Below are 10,779 nucleotides of genomic sequence, written 5' to 3'. Positions count from 1 at the left end.
CCTGGGAATGAGCGGAACATTCCCATTGAAACTTTCAGGGATTTCTTAGAGTCACAAAGTCCCTCTGACAGCTTTTTGCTCTGGTGTGGAAGTGCAGAAGGGCAATTCTCCATCCACCAGCTCCAGACTGCACTGCCTCAGGAGCACGGCCCACTCGCCAGCTTTGGCCCACTCGTGGCACTGCCAGAGGAGGAAGAAAGTGCAATTGCACAATTCCAGCCAATAAAGAAGGAAGAATGGGACAGACAAAACACCCTGTGCAGATCCAGGCGTTCAGCTGCTACTATGGAGAGTTTGGGTCCTTGCCAGTTGGATGTGTGTCCCCAGCTGCAATCTCTGGGCCTGCAGCAGAGTCTCACTCACCTGCCAAAGCAGAAAGCTCAGGCGCTGTGCTCACAACGGGCTCGTCTGATGCAAAGCTGTCAGAGCAATGTGAGGGCAGAGCCAGCCCAGCTGGGCCCAGGGCTGAGCCCAGCAGAGCCCTGGCAGAGCCCAGAGCAGCCTCAGCAGCCGCAGAGCCCGGCTGCAAGGAGAGAAAGCAGAAACCGCCCGTCAGCTGAGGGCTCCTGTGCCCTTGTGCCAAGGCCTGCGGTGCCCAGGCCATGCTGGCAGTGCCCAGAGCTGCCCATCCCTGCTGCCTTTGGCAGCAGAGCAGGAGGGCAGCACATGTGCCCAGCCTGCAGCCAGCCAGGGCACATCCAGCCCTCAGCAGCTGCCCAGAGCCAAAAAGCAGCTGGGCAGCTGACTGAAGAATTCATTGTATCTGCCCCAGCAAAGGGGGAACCTTTGGTGCCCAGCTGTGCCATGCCCAGATCCGGGAGCAACCCCCTACCTATAGACTCACCTGCAAATTGGACCTGGAGCCTGGCTTTGAAGAAGGTGCCAGAATCCAAGTCCATCATCTTCAGCTGGCCAGGCCAAGGAAGAGATTGTCATCTTTGAGGTTGTCCTTGGTGTCTCCAGCACCAGCCCCATTTGGAACAGCTTCTCCAGGGGCTCCTTCTCCTTCCCTGGGGTCAGACCAGGCTGTCAGGGCTCTGCCCAGGGCCCCAGCCATCCATGAACCATACAAACAAAACCAGGGGGATGGTGGCCACCAGTGCTTGTCACACCGGGTCTCCAGCTCAGCTCCAGCCCAAGAGCTGCATGTTCCCTTCTGCTGACCCCTGCTCAGAGCTACAGGCAGGACAAAACCAGCCTGGTTCAATTACTCTTAAGGCAAGGTCTTTCTATGGTCTCAGCTTCTTCACAAATGCTTCCTCTATCCCTGTCACTCCTAGCTTTATGTTCCTAATCTATTTGCTGCGCTTTAACTAAGGCACATGATTTCTGCTAGCTGTATTACTAACTTAGCTTCTTACCTCATTTTAAAATCTTAACTAAAATATGCAATCTTCTACTATCCCAATTCTATTCCCAGCTGGCCCCTCGACTCATCCTCACTTTTCAATTATCCTCCTTACATTTTCAGCTAACCCCTTGATTCACCTCAGGCACATCCCCGACTGCCTCTCTCCCAGCAGCTCAGAGCTGCATTGCACAGCGCTTGCTGTGCACCACAGAGCACAAAGCAGGCCGGCCTGGTGGGCCTGAATATTTCTGCCAAACACTCTGCACCTCACACCTTTGCTCTGGCTCAGTGCAGAACTGCAGGGTTGCAGGCGCTTCCTCCCAGAGCTGCGTGAGGCACTGGCTCCTGCAGATGGGCCCTGCCAAGCTGCCCCTGCCTCACGCTGGCCTCGCTTCCCTGGCACAAGTGCCGGGCCTGAAGGAGCTGCCCTGTGCTCCAGCCTGCCGAGCAGCCCGGCTCCCTGCCCCGGTGCCCAGAGTGCTGCACACACTGCTGGCCTTTGCCAGGAGGTGCAGGGCAGCCGGCAGAAGAGGAGGAATCCTCAGGCAGCCCAGCGGCCCGCGGCTGCCCTTGGCCTTTCTCTGCTCCTGGGCACACTCCAGACGGCCATGGCCTCCAGGCCGGGCTGTGCCCAGCACGGCTGCGCTTCCCCTCGGCAGCAGCCAGCTGCCACCTGGGCCCTGAGAGCGGAGGATTCGCCCGCTCCCAGCAAGAGGCACCCAGGGCCCGGCTGCTGCCTCTTGCAGCTCCAAGGGCCTCCTTCCAGCCTGCCTCTGCCGGGGCTCAGGCTGCTCCGGCCTCTGCCGGGGCTCTGCTGGGGCTCCAGCCCGGGCAAGGCCGGGCCCGCTCTCACCTCACAGGCGCTGACAGCTCTGCGCCACAGGAGACCTTCCCGAGCACCCTCTCTGATCTTTCTGCTTTCTCACTTGAGCAAGGCTCTCCTCCAGCCAAAGAGATTATTGCATTTAGGGATACAAATCCAAGTGGCAGGAACCCCATTGCTCTCCAGTCACAGCTGAAGGCCTGCATCTGCACAGGGTGTTTGGGCTGCCTCATTCTTCCTTTGGTTTTGCCTTCAAATGCCATTGCCCTTTCTGCCTCAACTAGAAATACCACAGCTGCGCCATAACCAGCCAGTGGGTCATATTCCAAAGGCAGTGCGGTCTGGAGAGGATGAATGAAGAAGAGGCCTCCTCACTTATGAAACCATACAAAAAAAGCCATATGTGTGACTTAGTACCAATAAAAAACAATTGGTAATTCAGAAAAAAATGTTGAATTTTCTGAAGGGGTCAGAAGGAGGAGAATCTTCCAAGTGAATTGATGTTTCAGAAACTTTATTAATTACAACTCTAATCTATAATTCTATGCTTCAAATCTCTTTAGCAACCCTACTCTACAATCCTACTCTAAACTGGTAACAGAGATAACATCTTGACATGATTGCTATGTTCTCGTCTCCTAGGGTTAGGGCTAGGCTTAGGCTTAGGCTTAGGTTTAGGCTTAGGTTTAGGCTTAGGCTTAGGCTTAGGCTTAGATTTAGATTTAGATTTAGGTTCAGGTTTGGGTTTAGGTTTAGGCTTTGGCTTAGGCTTAGGATTGGGGTTAGGGAAAGGGTAAGGGAAAGGGTAAGGGATAGAGATAGGGATAGGGTTAGGGTTTGGGTTAGCATTTAAGGTTAGGGTTAGGTTTTAGGTTTAGAGTTTAGGGTTAGGGTTATTCGTCTTCTTCACTGAGTTGATGACTTGTGCCAGGATGAATGGTGGCTTGGCTGAAGTTACAAATGGATGCTGTCCACCGGAAAAAAAAATACAACAAAGAACAGTGAACCATTACTTTCCAAGCTCATTGTTTCAGGGACTCAATCAGGATACATCAAGTTGCTGGAAAGACCCAGAAAGAGGAGCAATGGGACCATCTGCTCCCCAGTCATCCCCAATGTGCAAGACCTTGCCATCACAGGCAAACCTGGCCCAGAATCCCACTCATCTGTTTATTGTGATGTCTTCATCATGCTGGGATTTTTGCCCTGCCAGTGCTCTAGAAATGCCGCTTTCAGTCCCTGGGTTTTCCTCCTTTCAGGAAACTCCAATGACTCACATAGGTCCCTGCCTTTGAAAGACAGGCACTGTGCTGATTCCCACAGGGACAGAAAGCAGTGTCTGCCTTTCCATGCCCTGCCCCTCGTGTGCTGGATGGCACCTTCCTTCCCAGCAGGGCCAGCCCAGTGGCACTGGGCCCTGCAGTTCCCTCTCTGCCACACAACCTGGCAGTAACCCTGGCACAGTTCCCGTCTGCTTGAGCGTGCCAGGCAGCAGATGGGGCTGGGACAAGTCCCTCCCAGCTGTCCCTGTTTGCGTGGCAGAAACCTCTGAGGGTGGGCTGGGGGGCACAAACCAGGGCCCCTCAGAGGCTCACAGTGAGCCCCCCACAGCCCCTCCTGCCCACAGCCAAATCTCTGACCCCTAGGCTGGGACTGGCTTCCTTGGGTTCCTCCACCACCATTTCATGTCTCTGTACCCTGCATTGCTCTGCTTCAATTCTTTTGCCATTAGATAAAACTGAACACTCCACCAAATCACAAAAGAGGGCAACAGACACAGTCAGAGGACAGAGCACCTCTCCTCACAGGAAATGCAGAGGGAGCTGGAGTTATTCAGTTTTGTGAAGGACAGGCCCCAGGGAGACTTTATTGCCACTTTCCAAGACTTCAGAGTGGCTTTGAAGAAAGTGGGGAACATCTTTTTTAACAGGGCCAGTTACAATAGGATATGGACAAATATTTTTAAACACTAAGGGCACCTAATCAGAGTAGGTCTAAGGAAGAACTTGTTTACTCGGAGCATGGTGCCACCCTGGCACAGCTTGCCCCAAGAGCTTGTAGGAGCCCCATCCCTGCAACCATTCCGGCTCCGGTGGCAAAGGGCTCTGAGCAACCTGATCTCTTTAAAGATGTCCCTGCTCATTGCAGGACACTTGCACCAGAGGACATTTACAGGGCCCTGCCAGCCCAGCTCAGTCTAGGATTCCTCACCATTTTCATTTGAAGAGCAGCAAGAGTGGAGGTGAGGAGGAAGGGGGCTCATCTGCTGCCTTGGGCTTGAGTGGAGGAGGAGCCCATCCCTCAGAGCCTGTTTCACCTGCAGCCCCTTCACATTTTACCTGTAGGAGCTCCTTGGCAGACCAGCGCTGCTCCTCGTCTGTCTGCAGGCAGCAGCTCAGGAAGTCACGCAGCAAAGCCGAGAGGAGCTTGGGCTGCCGCAGCTGTGGAGTCCCTACTGTGGCTATCAGGTATGTAGCCTGGAGAGAAAGGAGACACCAGGCTCCACCTCCTGCTTTCACATCTCTAAGGCTCTCCCACATCCCTTTGTTTAACCTCTGTTCTTCAGTGGCAGTTTCTGCCCTGGCACAGACCCAGAGATGACTTTCCTTTACCAACCAAAAACCCAAACCCCGATGCAGCCACAGCTTTTCCACCATCCTGCAGATCTTGCCTTGGCAGCTGATTTCATTGCCTGACCTAGTTAGTGGGAACTACATCAGCAAAAGGACATTTGCTTCTCTGAGGATTCATGCCAGCTTGAGAGGGCTTTTGGAAGATGGACTTTGCTATACTAACTAATTTCAAGGGTTAGTACATGAAAGGCATCTCTGTGGTGCTTGTTGGTCCTTTAAGAGCACGTGCCCTAGAACAAAACTCATCAAGCTTTTTGTGCTGTTCTTGAAAACAATGGGAATTGGAAGAAAAGAAAGAAAATCCATCAGTTAATACCCAGGTAGGGAAACAAACATTTACAATCTCCTCTTCAACACAGACACATTAAGATGCCTGCACAAATGTATTGGGATGAAAATGCCTGCTTGGGCACACAGGAGCCACCTGCAGCTCTGTCTCTCAGCAGTCTGAAAATTTCAGCTTCCCATTTTTGCAGCAAAAGAAAAATTGTCTAGGTCAGAAGGAGGAGAGGTTCCATCCCTATGGACACCCTCCAGTCATTTGGCTGCTCAAGTCAATGCATTAATGGTAGGCCCATGCCAGAAAGTGCCAGGAAACAAACAGGAGGTTGTGGCAGGTTCTCCACATCACCAGGCTCTGGCTTGGTGACGTGCAGAATGTTGCTTGGGCTAGGAGAGAAACACGGTCACTGAGTGTTTCAGCAGCACTGCACAAGAAGCAGAAGAGACTCTGTGCATTACACCCTCATGCCCATGTTTCCCAGTGAGAAGAAACTGCACACAGGGTTAGGTTCCTCTCTAAAGACCACGGTTTTAGAAACTTTGTTGGGTTTGGGTATCCTTCCTTCATTTCTGGAAAGATAACAACACTTTTAAGATGCTTTTTTCCTGTTATTAAGGCCATCTACACAGACAAAAGAACTGGAACCACTAACCCAAAGGAAAGTGTTGAGTGATAATGGAGTTTGTTTGGAGTTTGTTTGCATGTGGTAAGGCTTGAGTTCCCCCACAGATGCAACCAAAAGTACAGCAGATGCTGATGTGTTGCAGGGACATTTGTAGGAGGGGACCTTGGTGGAAGTAGTTCCAGCAGATGGCAATGGGATTTTGTCCAGTGGCACACAGGACATGAGACAGGTGAGAAAGACAGTGGGATCAGTGAGTATTTGCTCCTTACCGTGCCAGAACTTTCGCCCAAGTAAGGAGGTTCTTGTTCTATCATTTCAATTCCCACAATTCCAAAAGACCATATGTCCACTTTGGGGCCATATGGTTGACCTGTCACCACTTCAGGCGCCATCCACCAAGGAGTCCCGGTTACCGAGCACCGTCTGCTCTGCTCAGGGGTGAGCTGAGTAGCGAGGCCAAAATCAGCTGAGGAGAAAACAAAATACTGGTTTTATCTGAATTCTGTGCAGTTAGGAAAGCAAGCAAAAGAATTCCCCACCAGAAGTTTGAAATTGCTCTGTTGAATCTCCTGGCATTGGCGACTTTAAAAATCCCCCCATATTTTACACTGCCTCTAGCAGTGGCTTTTGTTCTTTGGAAACTTTAGACTTGTAACTCCCTCCCTCTGGAAGGGACCCACACAGAGCAAGGCCACTCTTGACTGCTTGTGGCTCCTTCTACCTCTGTGCACGTTGCAACTGTGCCCTCAGCTCGCAGCAGGGGTCCCTGCACTGCCACCAGCACCATTTTTGGGGGGCTGGCAGTCACGCCAAGCAGCCCCACACCCACATCCCTGGAATGCTGCACCTGACCAAGAATATACTGACCCAGTTTGACAGAACCGTCGGTTCTGAGAAGGATGTTGTCACTCTTCACGTCTCGATGGATCACATCGTTTGCATGAAGAAAATCCAGTCCTTGCAGGCACTGAGCGAGAAAACAGAAACAGAAGGGCAAAAATGAGTGATGTGATTTCATCACACAAGAAAGGAAACAAAGAATCTAAAAGATTCCCTCTCCAGGGGAATGGGGAGTAATGGCAGAACAGTAATGGCCACTGAGAGGAAGAGCTTGCTGCTCCAACACTTGCAGAGCAGGACCTTTCTTAGGAAAGGCACGTCAGCTTTTGAAAGAGCAACAGCACCTGCTGTTGTAGGCTGTCCCCTGCCAACCAGCCAGGATGACTCCTGCTGCAGTGCATGTGCTCAGAAGCAAAGAGCATTCTGGCTGCACTCCTATCCTTTTTAGCTGAGCACTGAGAGAAACGAGTCTCTCTTTTCTTTCTTTGCTGTTTGTTTCAAATCCTGCCACCAGCACCTTTGCTTTTACAGGCAAGGAATGCAGTGAAGACAGACTCCAGGCAAACATTTAGAGAGGCAAGGTGGAGAACAGCAAATACAAATACAAGAGACAGAGCGAGAATACAACAGCAGGAGATAGATAAGAGTAGCTTTCACGTTGCTTGTTCCCTTCACAGATTTTTGAATATTTTGTACTGAGAATATCTGACAGCCACAAGAAAGTGAAGCAGAGGGTGCTGGACGTGATGGCTGAAATCACAGGGGCCCTGAAAGATGCCTTGAACCCGGTGATCATTGGTTTGGTGGAAGGAATAACAAAGAACCTGAACTCAAAGGATGCCAGGGTTCGTGGGGCAGCTGTGAAAGCACTGGGAGAATCCATTGCTCATTTGGGTAAGGCTGAGCCCTGGCAGGGACTCTCCTCAGCTTCGTCTCTGTCTCTCCTGCACAAGAGAGCGCTGAGTGCCTCGACAGCTGCTCTTGTCTGGGGAACACTGCAGCTGACACCCACCAGAGGCTGTGCAGGTGCAGTCCTTATGCACCATCCCCAACAGGCTGGAATGGGATCAGCAATTCCCAACAGTCCCAGGAGCCCTTGGCTCTGTGCTGCTTGTCTGAAGAGCAAGTCCTGGGCTGCAGCTCTGCTACAGTTCAGAGGCAAAGGGAGTTTGGAGTTTGCTTGGGCCCCGTCTGACTTCCCAAATGAACAGCTTTGCTGTTGGCATGAAGGGACACTGACCCATCAGAGCTTCTGCAGGGCAGCCACCTGGGAGGCTCTACATTAGAGGCATTAGCTGCCTATTTTCCACTTTTCTTCTTTGTCTTCTATGTTCAAAGGGGAACTTGTGATTCCCCAAGTTCATTTCTTTATATCAAACAGGTATAAACCCAGCTGTCAAGGATGCCTTGTTCCACGTGTTGTTTTGCATGGGGCAAGATGGCCACAGCAATTAACTACATAGGCAAGGGCTGCTCTAAACTCCTTTGCCGCACAGATTTATGTCAGCTCTGAGAATGCTGCACTGGGGGAATATGCCTGAAAAAAGGAGTGTTGAAGAGGCAGGTTTTCAAGGGGAGCTTCCACTTTCTCCTCCCCAGCTGCTCTCTGAACTCAGGAACTGTCTTGACTCAGTGCCTTTCTGTGACCCAAGTATGGGGCTCTTCCTTTGTGCTCTGGGATGCAAACCCTTTTCACTGCTTCCATGTGACTGAACTCCTGAGGTCCCTGATGTGAAATGTTTTAACACAGCTCCTGCTACAGCAGATAACTTTGGATTTACAAATGTGAGAGGAGAGCTTTTCTTTTGGAATTTAAAACCCTGCCAAGTAGGCTTGAAGGAAAGAAGAAAAGGATTCAAAACACAGCAGAAATGTACTTTATTTTATAAAATGGGGTTGGCACTGCCCTTTCCCTCCCCACTGTTCTTTCTCCTATGACCTGAGCAAAGTGAGCAGGAACGTGTGTTTCCCTTGTAGATAAAGTGTCCCTGCTGAAAGAGTTCAGCTACCAATGGAATCACCTGAGTGGCCAAGCCCTGCTGGATGTCACCGAGCGTATCACAGGCTTGGCCTCCCCTTCTGAGCCCAGAGCTCTTCCCAGGGAGCATTTACAGGGAATGCCTGTGAGCAGACAGCAGAGCAGCTCCTCCAAACCAGGAGGTGCTGAGCGTGTCCCTGCTGCCCCATGGCCAAGGCAGGTGGGTTTGGCAGGTTTTCCCTGGCTGCTGCAGAGCTGGGCAGCACCTGAGATGGGGGCAGCGCTCGGCCTGGGGCTGAGCTCTCACTGGGGCATCTCAGAACCACCTCCAGCAAAGGGAGGGCTAAAAATGCCCCAGCTGGCTCCTCTCTGGGGAGCTCAGGGGCATCTGTGATCTTTGAGGGGAAATGGTGGCCAATGCTGTTTCAGGGCATCAGTTTGTTTTGTCCTCACAGAATTCTTGTTTTTCTCTTGGAAAGTTTTGAGGCTGAACCGTGCAGGGCCTGGGGGTCACAGCTTAGGCCAGAACTCAACAGAGGTACCAGAGGCACGGGTTTAGTGCAAGGCAGCCTCTGGGGCACAGGGACAGAAGCAGAGTGCTGAGGCTCCTGCCTGTGCTGTCAGAGGGGCCTTGGACTGAGCCTTTCAGGGTGTGCAAACAGTGTCTGCCTGGGTCAGCGCTGCCCAAAATGCTACAAATGCAGCTGATAATTGATTCCTCAGAGGAGCTTGCTGTGTCAGCAAGAGCCAAGGAATGGAAAAAGGATAATCTCAATATATAGCAGAGAAGACGATTGATAGCCTTGCTTTAACTGGGGCTAAAAGCACTGCTAAATATGCCAACATCTTTGAATGCAAGGTTTCATACACTTTGTGTCTTCATTAGGAATCTCAAAAAGGCATGTTCAGTGATTGGGAATGTCAAAGGCCTTTTAAAGTGCATTTGAATAAAGTAGATCTCCAGCAATAGGGAATTTAGTTTAGCAGTTCTTTTGATCTCTTTTTCAAATAAAGGAATTAACAATAAATTAGGACTACTTTAGAAAAAGCAGATGTTCCCTCTGAGATTTAGTAGGAACAGACAGCTGTTCCTCATGTTCAGTAGTCACCGATGTCTTTAATTACATTTAAACTCAAATGAATTCCCAGTTTAAAATGGGCACCATAACCCTTTCCTGCTTAGCAGAATTGGTTTTGCGTACTTGCAGGAGCTGTTTCAATTTTGATGACTGCTGACGGATTAACAGCATAGAGAAAATGAAGTCTCTTCCACCACAATATATTAAATGGCTGCTAGATAACATTTTGTCTGATCAGAAAACAAGAATGGTCTCCAGAGCATTTCAGTTTTTTGTTCTCTCAGCCAAATCTGCCATGCAAGAAGCCTGTTGGTAGTAAATATTTGTCTGTGTTTGATATAGTTCAGTTCAGAAAATGGGCAGAGAGATTTCAGAGACAATATGAGAAAACACTCATGTTTTGGTTACATTTCAGTCCCCTGTGTAGCATTTTTCTTTCTCTGTGCCCCTATTTGAGTGGACATTATAAGAAAAATGCCATTAACATTGGGAGGGGAAGTGGCATTAAAATGTGAAAATGCCCAAATGCCAAGGCAATGGGGTCTGGGTAATTATCTAAGACACCCTGAGGTTTGAACCAGGTCTTTGCTGGAAGCCCCAAAAGCATTCTGCCAAAGACCCCAGCTGGCCACTGATGTTTCTCATCCAGCTGTCAGGCAGCAGCCATCTCTGGTGGGCTGGAGTTTTGAGGTGTGTTCTAACCCTGCCCTTTGCTGTGTGCCACTGAGCACAGGGAAGAGCCAGATTAGACATTTGACACTTGACATCAAAGTTACAAAAATGGAATAATTCCTTTTATTAGAAATCTCTCAATTTCCTCTTTATGGTGTATTTCCAAATATTCAGTGTGGGTTTAGACAACTTCTTAATGGAAATAAAAGGCAATTGGACATTTCATTCATTGCTCATGCAGAGATTGTGAAATAATTTAGTAAAGGTAGGAAGTCTGCCGCAGGGACAAGGCTCTGGTGAGAGCAGTTAGTGCTGAGGGGTGGGTGGTTCTGTTTCCAGGATGCTCAGCTGCTTTGCCCCTTTCTGGACCAAGGGGCTCTGGGTGCTGTTTTGCTGCTCTTGGCCAGAGAGGCTGGCAAGAAGCAGAGGCAGAGGCAGATCCTTGTTGCAGGGAGGCTGGTGGGTAAGGAGCTGTGTCTCTGTCCCGGCAGTGCT

This window comes from Ammospiza caudacuta, chromosome 10, assembly GCF_027887145.1.
Source record: "Ammospiza caudacuta isolate bAmmCau1 chromosome 10, bAmmCau1.pri, whole genome shotgun sequence".
Classification (NCBI taxonomy): Eukaryota; Metazoa; Chordata; class Aves; order Passeriformes; family Passerellidae; genus Ammospiza; species Ammospiza caudacuta.
This window is presented reverse-complemented; position numbering follows the sequence as displayed.